The sequence below is a fragment of the Myxocyprinus asiaticus genome, chromosome 6, assembly GCF_019703515.2.
Source record: "Myxocyprinus asiaticus isolate MX2 ecotype Aquarium Trade chromosome 6, UBuf_Myxa_2, whole genome shotgun sequence".
Lineage (NCBI taxonomy): Eukaryota > Metazoa > Chordata > Actinopteri > Cypriniformes > Catostomidae > Myxocyprinus > Myxocyprinus asiaticus.
Genome location: NC_059349.1, coordinates 3,915,512 through 3,926,808, shown reverse-complemented (window position 1 = coordinate 3,926,808; position 11,297 = coordinate 3,915,512). Strand labels below are relative to the sequence as shown.

General features: G+C 41.4%; 1 protein-coding gene across 1 annotated transcript in view; it reads left to right on the top strand.

The window, feature by feature from the left end:
- The first annotated feature begins 7,146 nt into the window (after nt 1-7,146).
- Nucleotides 7,147-11,297, top strand: part of LOC127442870 (receptor-interacting serine/threonine-protein kinase 1-like) — an 85,258-nt gene continuing 81,107 nt past the window's right edge. The window contains exon 1 of the mRNA XM_051701156.1: nt 7,147-7,165. The gene's annotated coding sequence lies outside the window, so the exon portion shown is untranslated. The remainder of the gene's footprint in view (nt 7,166-11,297) is intronic.

Genomic DNA, 11,297 nt, shown 5'->3' with positions numbered 1-11,297 from the left:
CGGTCACGCTGCAAGGTTGAGCGGATGACACTCTACATCATTATGGTTTATTTGTTGCTTTTGAAATACATTTGATGTAAATAAGAGGATGCGCTATTAATGCTTGAGAATTTTAACACAGCACAAAAGCCTTTTGAAGCACAATGATGTGACTCCTAAAACTACATTATTAAAAAACAAACATAAACACATCACGAGTAAAAAAAAAAAAAAAAAAAAAAAAAAAAAAAGTCTGAGTCTGTTTATCTCCATATTTCATTTAGATTTTAAATCAAAGTTTCAGAATTTAAAAATGTATGACATAAAATGAAATATGTTTATTTTATTTTATATATATATATATATATATATATATATATATATATATATATATTATTTTATTTTATTTTTTTCACATTTTAGAATAATAGTAAAGTCATCAAAACTATGGAATAACATAAATGGAACTATGGGAATTATGTTGTGACTAAACAAAATCCAAAATAAATCAAAACTGTGTTATATTTTAGCATCTTCAAAGTAGTCACCCTTTGTCTAGAATTTGCAGACATGTACTCTTGACATTTTCTCAACCAACTTCTTGAGGTATCACCCTGGGATGCTTTTTAAACAGTATTGAAGGAGTTCCCATCTATGTTGGGCACTTATTGGCTGCTTTTCTTTATTATTTAGTCCAAGTCAACCATTTCAAAAACTATTTTTTTTTTTTTTTTTTTTTTAAATGTTTATGGTCGCATTATACTTTTGTCTACAAAACTAATTTCAAACTTTTAAGCATATGCCTTCAGATTAAAAGATTTTTAATATCATGAGAAACATTTCAGTCAAGTGTTTCAAAACTTTTGACCGGTAGTATATATATATATATATATATATATATATATATATATATATATATATATATATATATATATATATATACACACACACACTGGTGGCCAAAAGTTTGGAATAATGTACAGATTTTGCTGTTTCGGAAGGAAATTGGTACTTTAATTCACCAAAGTGGCATTCAGCTAATCACAAAGTATAGTCAGGACACTACTGATGTAAAAACAGCACCATCACTATTTGAAAAAAGCCATTTTTGATCAAATCTAGACAGGCCCCATTTCCAGCAGCCATCACTCCAACACCTTATCCATGAGAAATCATGCTAAATTGCTCATTTGGTACTAGAAAATCACTTGCCATTATATCAAACACAGCTGAAAACTATTTGGTTCATTAAATGAAGCTTAACATTGTCTTCGTGTTTGTTTTTGAGTTGCCACAGTATGCAATAGGCTGGCATGTCTTAAGGTCAATATTAGGTCAAAAATGGCAAAAAAGAAACAGCTTTCTCTAGAAACTCGTCAGTCAATCATTGTTTTGAGGAATGAAGGATATACAATGCTTGAAATTGCCAAAAAACTGGCTCTAACAAGGACAGAAAGAGATGTGGAAGGCCAGATATACAACTAAACAACAGGATAAGTACATCAGAGTCTCTAGTTTGAGAAATAGACACCTCACATGTCCTCAGCTGACAGCTTCATTGAATTCTACCCGCTCAACACCAGTTTCATGTACAACAGTAAAGAGAAGACTCAGGGGTGCAGGCCTTAGAAAAAATCCACTTTTAAAACAGAAAAGCAAAAAGAAAAGGTTAGAGTGGGCAAAGAAACACAGACATTGGACAACAGATAATTGGAAAAGAGTGTTATGGATCTTAACCCCAATGAGCTTTTGTGGGATCAGCTAGAATGTAAGGTGTGTGAGAAGTGCCCAGCAAAACAGCCACATCTATGTCAAGTGCAACAGGAAGCGTGGGGTGAAATGTCACCTGAGTATCTGGACAATATGACAGCTAGAATGCCAAGGATCTGCAAAGCAGTCATTGCTGCACGTGGAGGATTTTTTGATGAGAACTCTTTGAAGCTATTCATAGTCATTTTTCACATTATTAATGTCCTGACTATACATTGTGATCAGCTGAATGCCACTTTGGTAAATAAAAGTACCAATTCTTTCCATAAGAGCAAAATCTGTACATTATTCCAAACTTGTGTGTGTATATATATATATATATATATATATATATATATATATATATATATATATATATATATTAGATTCTACCCAATTTCTAGGTTACTAATCAAAAATCCAAAGCAAATTTGTGACATAAACCGTGTTAATTCCTTTTCTACAAAAAAAGTCAGATTTTCTTGTGCAGCGCTTAACAAGGAAAATTTAAAATGACACTCCATGTCGAAAAAAGTTGCTGACCCCTGGTCTAATCAATGCTTTACTCATCTGCCACAATAATGTAATGTATTTTAATTATCTTAATTATTATATTTGTTATATATTATATTTATAATTATTTAAATATTACTTTATTAAATCATCAAAGTATTATTAATTATCAGATATGTAATTATTTTAATTTGGGGGCCTTTCTATGCAAAAACCGATATTTTTTATTAATTGCGCTAAATTATTTTAATTGACATAAATTATTTAATTCAAAATTTTCAATCAATTGGCAGCCCTAATTTTATTACTAAATAAAATTAGAGGAATGTTGCACTTCCAGTCTTAAATTTATGGATGTTCTAGAGCTGTCAAAATTAATGCGTTAACGCATGCGTTTAATAAAAAAACTTTGTTAGGAAAATAAACATTGTTACACATTGTTTTGTTTTCTTTCCTAAGAAGGAAATAAATTCAACTCAAACGGTATCTTTTTATTTCTTTTAAACTCAAAATTTCTGCTTTTCAGTGGTCGCACTCAGAACTCTGCTTTTCAGCGGACATAAAACAATAGAGTCTTTCTCCAGCTAGTGTCTCATCATTCTCTGTCGGGACTGGCATCTGGCTCGCTCTTAAAGCCCGTCTCCACTCTCACTGCAATGACAAACAGCTGTTAGAGACAATCATTGCCAGGTGATGATCCTTACCGTTCTCCTGATCTCGCTCTCCATTCACAAACAGGCGCTTACCCACGCCCCCACCACCATAATGCATTTTAACAGGAAGTGTATATAGTGTCAATTTTCAGCACTTTATTTTTTTTTAAACCTGCCATTAATCGTGATTAACTATGAAAAATCATGTGATTAAATATTTTAACCAACTAGCAGCACTAGTATTTTCTATAACATTTTAACTTAATCATAATTTTGTACTGTGTAACAATAAACAAGTAACTCCAAACAAATATTTTGTACTTCTGTGCACACAGTCATTCAAAAACAGATCTGTGTTACATGTGAGGGAAAAATCAGATTTGGGCCATATTCAGCTGCTGTGTATATCTCTAATTACTTGACCAATCCATATATCCAATAGACATTTCACACAACCTTGACAAAAGCTATTTGACAAAGGAAATCTTACTGGTTAAGCTAGTTTGTATGGTTGGTTGGGACACCAGCATCCAAAACACATATGCTGATAACCGGAAAATCTGGTCTTTTTAACAAGGTTCACACAGATAATTGAAACAAACTTCAAATAACTATACAAATCCAATGGCATTTTGAGTTAAACCTGCACTGAAACCCTTCAACCAAGGATGCAAATATATGAGAATGACCAATTCTAAGCATTTAAAATCAAGAGCTGTGCAATAGGTCCAAAAACAAATTTTATTATTTTTTTTTTATAGATATTGCGATTTTAATTGTGATGTTGTCAAATGTTTTTCCTTACACATTTTACATTCAAAATGCATTTCAGTGTTCAAAAAGAGGGTAACAAAACTGTCTTTACATAAATGATAGAATCGGTTATTTCTTTAAGCCTTATTTTGTCACCCTTACTCACTTTCCCAATTTCTGTTCTGTTCTCTCACTAGTACCTTCTTTGGCATAGTGGCTAAACCACAGAGCTGATAAACAGAAGTTTACCGGTTCAGGATCTGTAAGGAACGAGCCCTTAACTATTACTACTGTACCCTTGACCCCAGACACTTAAGCTCAAACTATTCCAGGGAGATTGTACTTGTAGGACTATTTTTACCATCAAAACTTAACATGCACTGAATGGGTATTGACGCTGACTACCACCCCTGGAGTCGCGAGTTCGAATCCAGGGTGTGCTGAGTGACTCCAGCCAGGTCTCCTAAGCAACCAAATTGGCCAGGTTGCTCTCAATGGGGCACGTGGTAAGTTGTGCATGGATCGCAGAGAGTAGCATGAGCCTCCGCGGTGTCATGCATAGCGAGCCATGTGATAAGATGCGTGGATTGACTGTCTCAGAAGCGTAGACAACTGAGACTTGTCCTCCGCCACCCGGACTGAGGTGAGTAACCGCGCCACCACAAGGACCTACTAAGTATTGGGAATTGGGCATCCCAAATTGGGGAGAAAAAGGGGATATAAAAAAAAAAAAATAATAAATAAAAACATGCACTGAATGGCATTTGCGTTTGTCTGCTGCGGATGCACTGAATGTGCAAAGATGTGAATAATGTTAGTCTTTCTCTGCTGCAGGCCTGCGGATGTGTTGCAAGATATGTGAAGAATGTGAGCTGCTCTCTGAAGGTCATTTATACACATATGGGTTTCAAGCAGGTATGACCATAATATTTGCGACCAGGAGCATGCAAAGATGCAAATTATACATCATTAAAAGCAGTTAACTTCCGTGATTTAGGACATTCATATCAGCAGCAAACCGTGCTGGTGTTCACTTAAACCGTAATGGACTCGGGTGTGGTTCGCGGTTGTGCACCTGGGTTCGGAGAACAGTGTCCACATCAACAAAACGAACCAAATTTTGATGTCAAACAAACCAAAAATATTTAGTGTGAAAGCACCTAGGTACCTAAAGCACCTACATCTGGGTGATAAAGTCAGCTCCCTCCGGTTTCTCAGCAATGGACTACCACTAGGCTCAGTACTCACACCAACACTCTTCAAGCTCTACACAAGTGATATGCCACCAACAAAGTTGCATAAATTTTCAAATGCAGATGACCTTGTCTTGGCAACGCAAGCAACCTCCTTTGACGACATTGAGACCAGACTGAAGGAGGACCTCGATGTCATGGCTGAATACTTCTGGAAATGGAAGCTCAAACCAAACCCCCAGAAAACAAGTCACTGTATTCCATCTAGATAACAGAAGTGCTGACCGTTCTCTAAACATGATATTCTGTGGCAAAACCATGCGACATGACACCTCTCCAACCTATCTAGGAGTAGAGCTGGACAGCACACTAACTTACCATGCCCATCTGAGGAAGGCAGCCACCAAGACGAAAGTGAGAGTTAACCTTGTCCAGAAATTGGCAGGCATGACCTACCTCAGCACTGGCTCTGGTGTACTTTGTAGCAGTGTATTGTATGGGCCAGAATCTGCCACACACGACTTGTCGATGCCCGACTGCACACGGCAATGCAGTGTGTTACTGGAACCCTCAAATTAACCCCAACACCTTGGCTACCTGTGCTGTCCTACACTGCTCCACCATCCATCCACCGTGATGCCTAAACCATCCAGGAAGCACAACGAGTAGATAGCAATGAACATCTCCAAATCCACCTGGACCTCAAAATGTCCCTCATCGATGTCTGAAGGCATGCAAGCCTTTCTGGACTTATGTGAACATCCCCCGAAATCGTGACTTTGGCACTGATGGAGCCTGGAAGGCTGATTGGGTCTCACAAGAAGTCACAATCTCCTGAATCTCCTGGCTTAAACATCTTAAAGTGAAGCTATAGATGCTGGCCTACATTTCAGTCATACGAAGAAGATGGGTTTACCAATGAATTTCCCTGAACTTTCCAATATCTTTCCAGTCATTGTTTCTTAGTTAAGAAATGTTTCAAATCATTTTATGGAGACTTTTCCAAGACTCTTTAAGATTTTACTCATTGCCATGGACTTATCCAGGCCAGGATATAACAATTATAAGATTTCCTGATATTTCCAGGTTTTCCATGACCCTGGAAACGCTGTTAATTGTTCATGGCATCACAGACAGGAGTGTCAAAGCAAAGGTCTTCACAACATGCCCTACTACTCTTGGCTTTGCTGCAGAGGGATTTGGAGGACATTTTGGGTGATTTTCTTGTTCAAATTTGCTAACCGAATGACTTGTGCCCAAAAGACCACACTGAACAAATAAAAAAAAAAAAAAGTTCGAAAACGCATTAATTTCGCTAAGTTTTGGCCTTCCGTCCACGAGATGACATTTTTGTCCATTGAAAACTGAGCTTTTTGAAAACGCTCTCCCAAGTGGATAAATTTGAAAACTCTGTCATCCCATTGTAGTGTGGACAGGGAAAACTGAGATATTTGAAAACAATGACGTATTTGTTGTCATGTGACGCAGTTCAACCAAAATCAATCAAGATGGCGGCCAATGTTGTAGTCGCCCATGTTGTAGTGGCATTGTTGTGCCTGCTATCCACTTTAATAGAGCTGTTAAAGATAAATGTTAATTTGTACAACATTCACATTGCATTCCTTCAAAGGCAACTGGATGTTTACTCTGAATTGCTGTCCGGTGACGGAATACGAGGACAATTGCTTTTCAGGCCGTACATGGAAGTGATGCAGGGCAACGCTTCTTATGTTTTATTTTCTTTTTGCATGCGCAGTAAGGGGATTTAAGTGTTTTCAGATGTTTCAGTGTGGACGAGCAACTTTTGGAAAATGTTTGATAACAGCAATGTGGGCAGAGATCTGTTTTTAGATTTATCCGGATTAATGCGGAGATCATTTCAGAAATGAAAACGCAGTTTTCAAACTTATCCAGATTAATATGGACGTAGTCTTGGTCCTTCTTGCTGCATATTTTGACCTGTTTTGATTACAAATATTTTTGGTTTGTCAGTGCCCAGATAAAGGCTGTCAAGAAATCTGACATGTGGTTTCTATTTAGCATGCAAAGAAAAAATGAAACGGCAGGTATGGTAGTGTTTCCTCCAGAACATCCATCCTGCTGACAGGACCAGGATGAGACAGGGCTGGGTCAGTCCCGTTCGGTTACAGAGGGTCAGTTTCACATTACGCATGGCTTGGTTTCACAGGCTCAGAGGGGTGACATGAGGGCTGATGGTAAAGGGGGGATATAAATAAAGGCGTAGTGAGACCAAGGCATCACTGCAGAACCCAGCTCATAACTTCCTTCCTGCACTAATCGGGCCACAAGAGGAAGTGTGCGTATGTGAGTATGTGCACTCACACACACGTGTGTGAAAATGCATGCATGCTCAAGGGTGTAACTATTATGTCTGCCAATTATGGCATGAAATCACAATATTCATAGATTAAAGGGATAATTCGTCCAAAAATTACGAAAGGTTCCATACAAAGAAAAGTGAATGGTGAGTTGTCATTCTGCCTAACATCTCCTTTGTTAGGGAATAATGACAGAATTTTCATTTTTGGGAAAATCATCCCTTTATGGGTAATGAAAACTGTGGAAAAGACAAAAGGGAACAGCATGTGTTGGTGTGTAATGTAAATGAGAGTACAGTGTGAGTATGAGCTTTGTAGAGAACTTATCATAAACAGCTGTTGTTTATTTATATCTTCAGGTTGACACAAATACTTGTGCTGCCCACTAGTGGTGGAGAGATATCATAGCTATTAGCAAATATGCCCTTCAGATATGCATGTTGTCTGCTCACAGCGTTTGCAAGGGCAAATCTGCTGCAGGAATACACAGATAAGTCATCTCCTAAAGAAATGGATGGAAGACAGAAATATCTTTTAATATGTAAAAAGAAAAATCACAAGCAAAACTATACCGGAGCAAAATGTAAGCATTCCACAACCAGTCAAATGTTTGGACGCAAGTTATCCCTCATCATTATTACTATTGTCCACATTTTTACACAAGAGTAAAGTCATCAAAACAACACAAATTTCTGAATAGGCGTATTGGTGTGCATGTAAACACACTTAATGACTCATTGGAATTACACACTTCAACTTCATCAAAAGTATCTTGATTTCATTGATGTCTACGAGAAACAAATTAGATATTAAAAAGATCTCATTTGTGACTTCTCTTTCCTATGGGTCTCCCTGAGGGAGTCTGCTCAGAGAACTAAGATGTACAAGGCAGATACTCAACATGACCTGATCTCTCATGGGAGAGAACTTCATTCACCTAAATTTGGTGTGTCAGTATGTCACTATTAAATATTTCTGAATAAAAGTATTGAGACACTTATAAGCACTGTGAAAACAAAAGGTTAAACTTTAAATAATGTATGCGTGACAACCACAAAAGTGACTTAATGTAATTATTACAACCAAAAGACATATGTAACGTAGTAGTAACCATAATTTTTCACAATGATTATTATCTTGACATAATTCATAGGGTATTGCTAGATTCACATCTCAACATTAAGGAGCCCCTTAAAGGACAGGGATGGATTTTTTTATTTCTGAAATAGTTTGCATTCCCTCACAATTATTTTGGGTTACCTGACGATATCTTTATCCATCGCTTATGAACATTTACCATGGTTTTACTACAAACACCATAGTTCAAATATAATTACTGTAGTGAAACCATGGTCAATTTTGTGGTTGCTATCGTTTTACTACAAATGTCCTGGTTACTTGCATAACCTCTGTACCCTGATGGAGGAAACAAGATGTTGTGTCGATGTAGTGACACTAGGGGTCACTCTTGGGAGCCCGAGACACCTCTGGTCTTTGATAAAAGGCCAATGAAAATTGGCGGGTGGTATTTGCATACCACTCCACCGGACATACGGGTATAAAAGGAGCTGGTATGCAACCACTCATTCAGGTTTTGTGCTGAGGAGCCGAGACAAGGTCCCAGCCATTTCAGTGGGTAGTTCAGCTTTGTGGCAGGAGGGACACAACGTCTCGTTCCCTCCATCAGGGAACAGAGGTTATGCAAGTAACCAGGACGTTCCCTATCTGTCACTCACTCGACGTTGTGGCGATGTAGTGACACTAGGGGTCCCTATACGAAACGCCGCAACTAGCTGAACTGTGTTACGTGAACTGGCGGTGTGTGACGGGCAGACCACTGTGTGCCTCTTAGCCAGCGCACCAGGCCGACACGTAACCTCCCCCAACACTGTTATGAGTGTCGAATGGTCCTTTGGAGACAAGTCGACTACCCAAAAGATAGAGACGGGCTTGCCCAGTCATGGCCTCTTATCCCCTTTTTTTTCCTCTCCCCCCAAAAAAGGAATTAACCAACTGGGGCCACCAGGTCTAGTCGGGGGGGGTGTCACTCCCAAGGGGAAGACACCGCGGGGGGGTATTTTGAGTGGAAATATGTCACATGGTCTTGCCGAGCTTTGTCGGAAGAATGCCATGTGGAGATGTCCCATGGTAGGTCCTACCCTGTGGGGGAGGAGTTTCTACAAGCATGGTGACTGGGGCAGAGGGGCCTCTGCCCAAGGAAAACGCAGTTTACCAACAGGGAAATGAACTAGCGGAAGATATACGTCGCATGGGGTTACCTACTGGGAACCACCACATGCGGAGCACCTACCCCAATACAGGGCTAAGTTAGCACATGTACTGAGCCAGCAGTGAGTTTCTCCGCAAACTTGTCTGCCACAGGGCTCGGAGGAAATCAACCAGGGAACACAGTTTGTGAACACTACTGGGAGTCAACGGCGCATGTCTTCAGCTCAGGGGAGGTGAAAGGCGCTATGCGCAAGCGATACACCCGGCCAGCTGTCCCAGACTTACCTGCGTGCCACTACACGGGATGAAACCAGTTCCACCCGGAGATTGTAGAACCTCGCAAAGGTGTTGGGTGTTGCCCAGCCCGCTGCTCTGCAAATGTCTGTTAGAGAGGCGCCACTGGTCAAGGCCCAGGAGGCCGCTACACCCCTGGTAGAATGGGCTCGTAGCCCTACTGGGGGCGGCATGTCCTGGGCGTGATATGCCATAGTTATTGCGTCAGTGAGCCAGTGGGTGATCTTCTGCTTTGAGACAGCACTTCCTTTCCGCTGTCCACCAAAGCAGACAAAGAGCTGCTCAGAGACTCTAAAGCTCTGCGTGCGATCCAAATAGATGCGTAAAGCGTGCACCAGGCACAGCAACGTCAGGACTGGGTCTGCCTCCTCCTGGGGCAGCGCTTGCAGGTTCACAACCTGGTCCCTAAAAGGGGTGGTGGGAACCTTGGGCACATAGCCCGGTCGGGTCTCAGGATCATGTGAGAGTATCCCAGACAGAACTCCAGGCACGTTTCGCTGACAGAGAACACTTGCAGGTCACCTACCCTCTTGATGGAAGTGAGCGCAGTCAGGAGAGCAGTCTTCAAAGAGAGTGCCTTAAGCTCGGCTGACTGCAAAGGATCAAAGGGGGCTCTCTGTAGACTCTGAAGAACTACAGAGAGGTCCCATGAGGGAACGAGGCGCGGTCTGGAGAGATTCAGCCCCCTGGCGCCTCTTAGGAACCTGATGATCAGGTCGTACTTCCCTAAGGACTTACCGTCGTCTGCGTCATGGTGTGCTGCTATGGCGGCAATGTACACCTTCAAGGTAGAAGGGGACAACCTCCCTTCCAACCTCTCCTGCAGAAAGCACTGATCCGAATGCACATCTCTGGGGGTCTTCCCGACGGGAAGAACACCACTTAGCGAACAGACGCCACTTAAAGGCATACAGGCGCCTCGTAGAGGGGGCCCTAGCCTGAGTGATCATGTCTACCACCGCAGGTGGATCCTTCCTCAGGGGAATTCGCCAGGGGGGCTGTCGCGAGGAGCGTGAGGTCCGAGAACCACGTCTGGGCGGGCCAGTAGGGTGCTACCAGGACGACCTGCTCCTGCTCGAGCAGGGTGGCCACGGCCGAGGACGCCATATGCCCCAGGAGCCTCTGAAAAAGTTTCAGTGGAACCGCTGTTCTCTGTTTGAACGCCTTCAAACAGGCCAGCACCAACTGGGCGCGCTCGTTTGTAAGGCGCGCCATCAAAGAGACTGAGTCCAACTCCAATCCAAGAAAAGAGATGCTCTGAACCGGGAGGAGCTTGCTCTTTTCGCAGTTGACCCGAAGCCCTAGTCGGCTGAGGTGTGAGAGCACCAGGTCCCTGTGAGCGCACAACATGTCTCAAGAGTGAGCTAGGATTAGCCAGTCGTCGAGATAGTTGAGAATGCTAATGTCCACCTCCCTTAATGGGGCAAGGGCAGCCTCTGCGACCTTCGTAAAGATGCGAGGAGACAGGGACAGGCCGAAAGGGAGGACTTTGTACTGATATGCCTGACCCTCGAATGCTAAACGCAGGAAGGGTCTATGTCGAGGAAGGATCGAGACGTGGAAGTACGCATCCTTCGGGTCTACCGCCACGAACC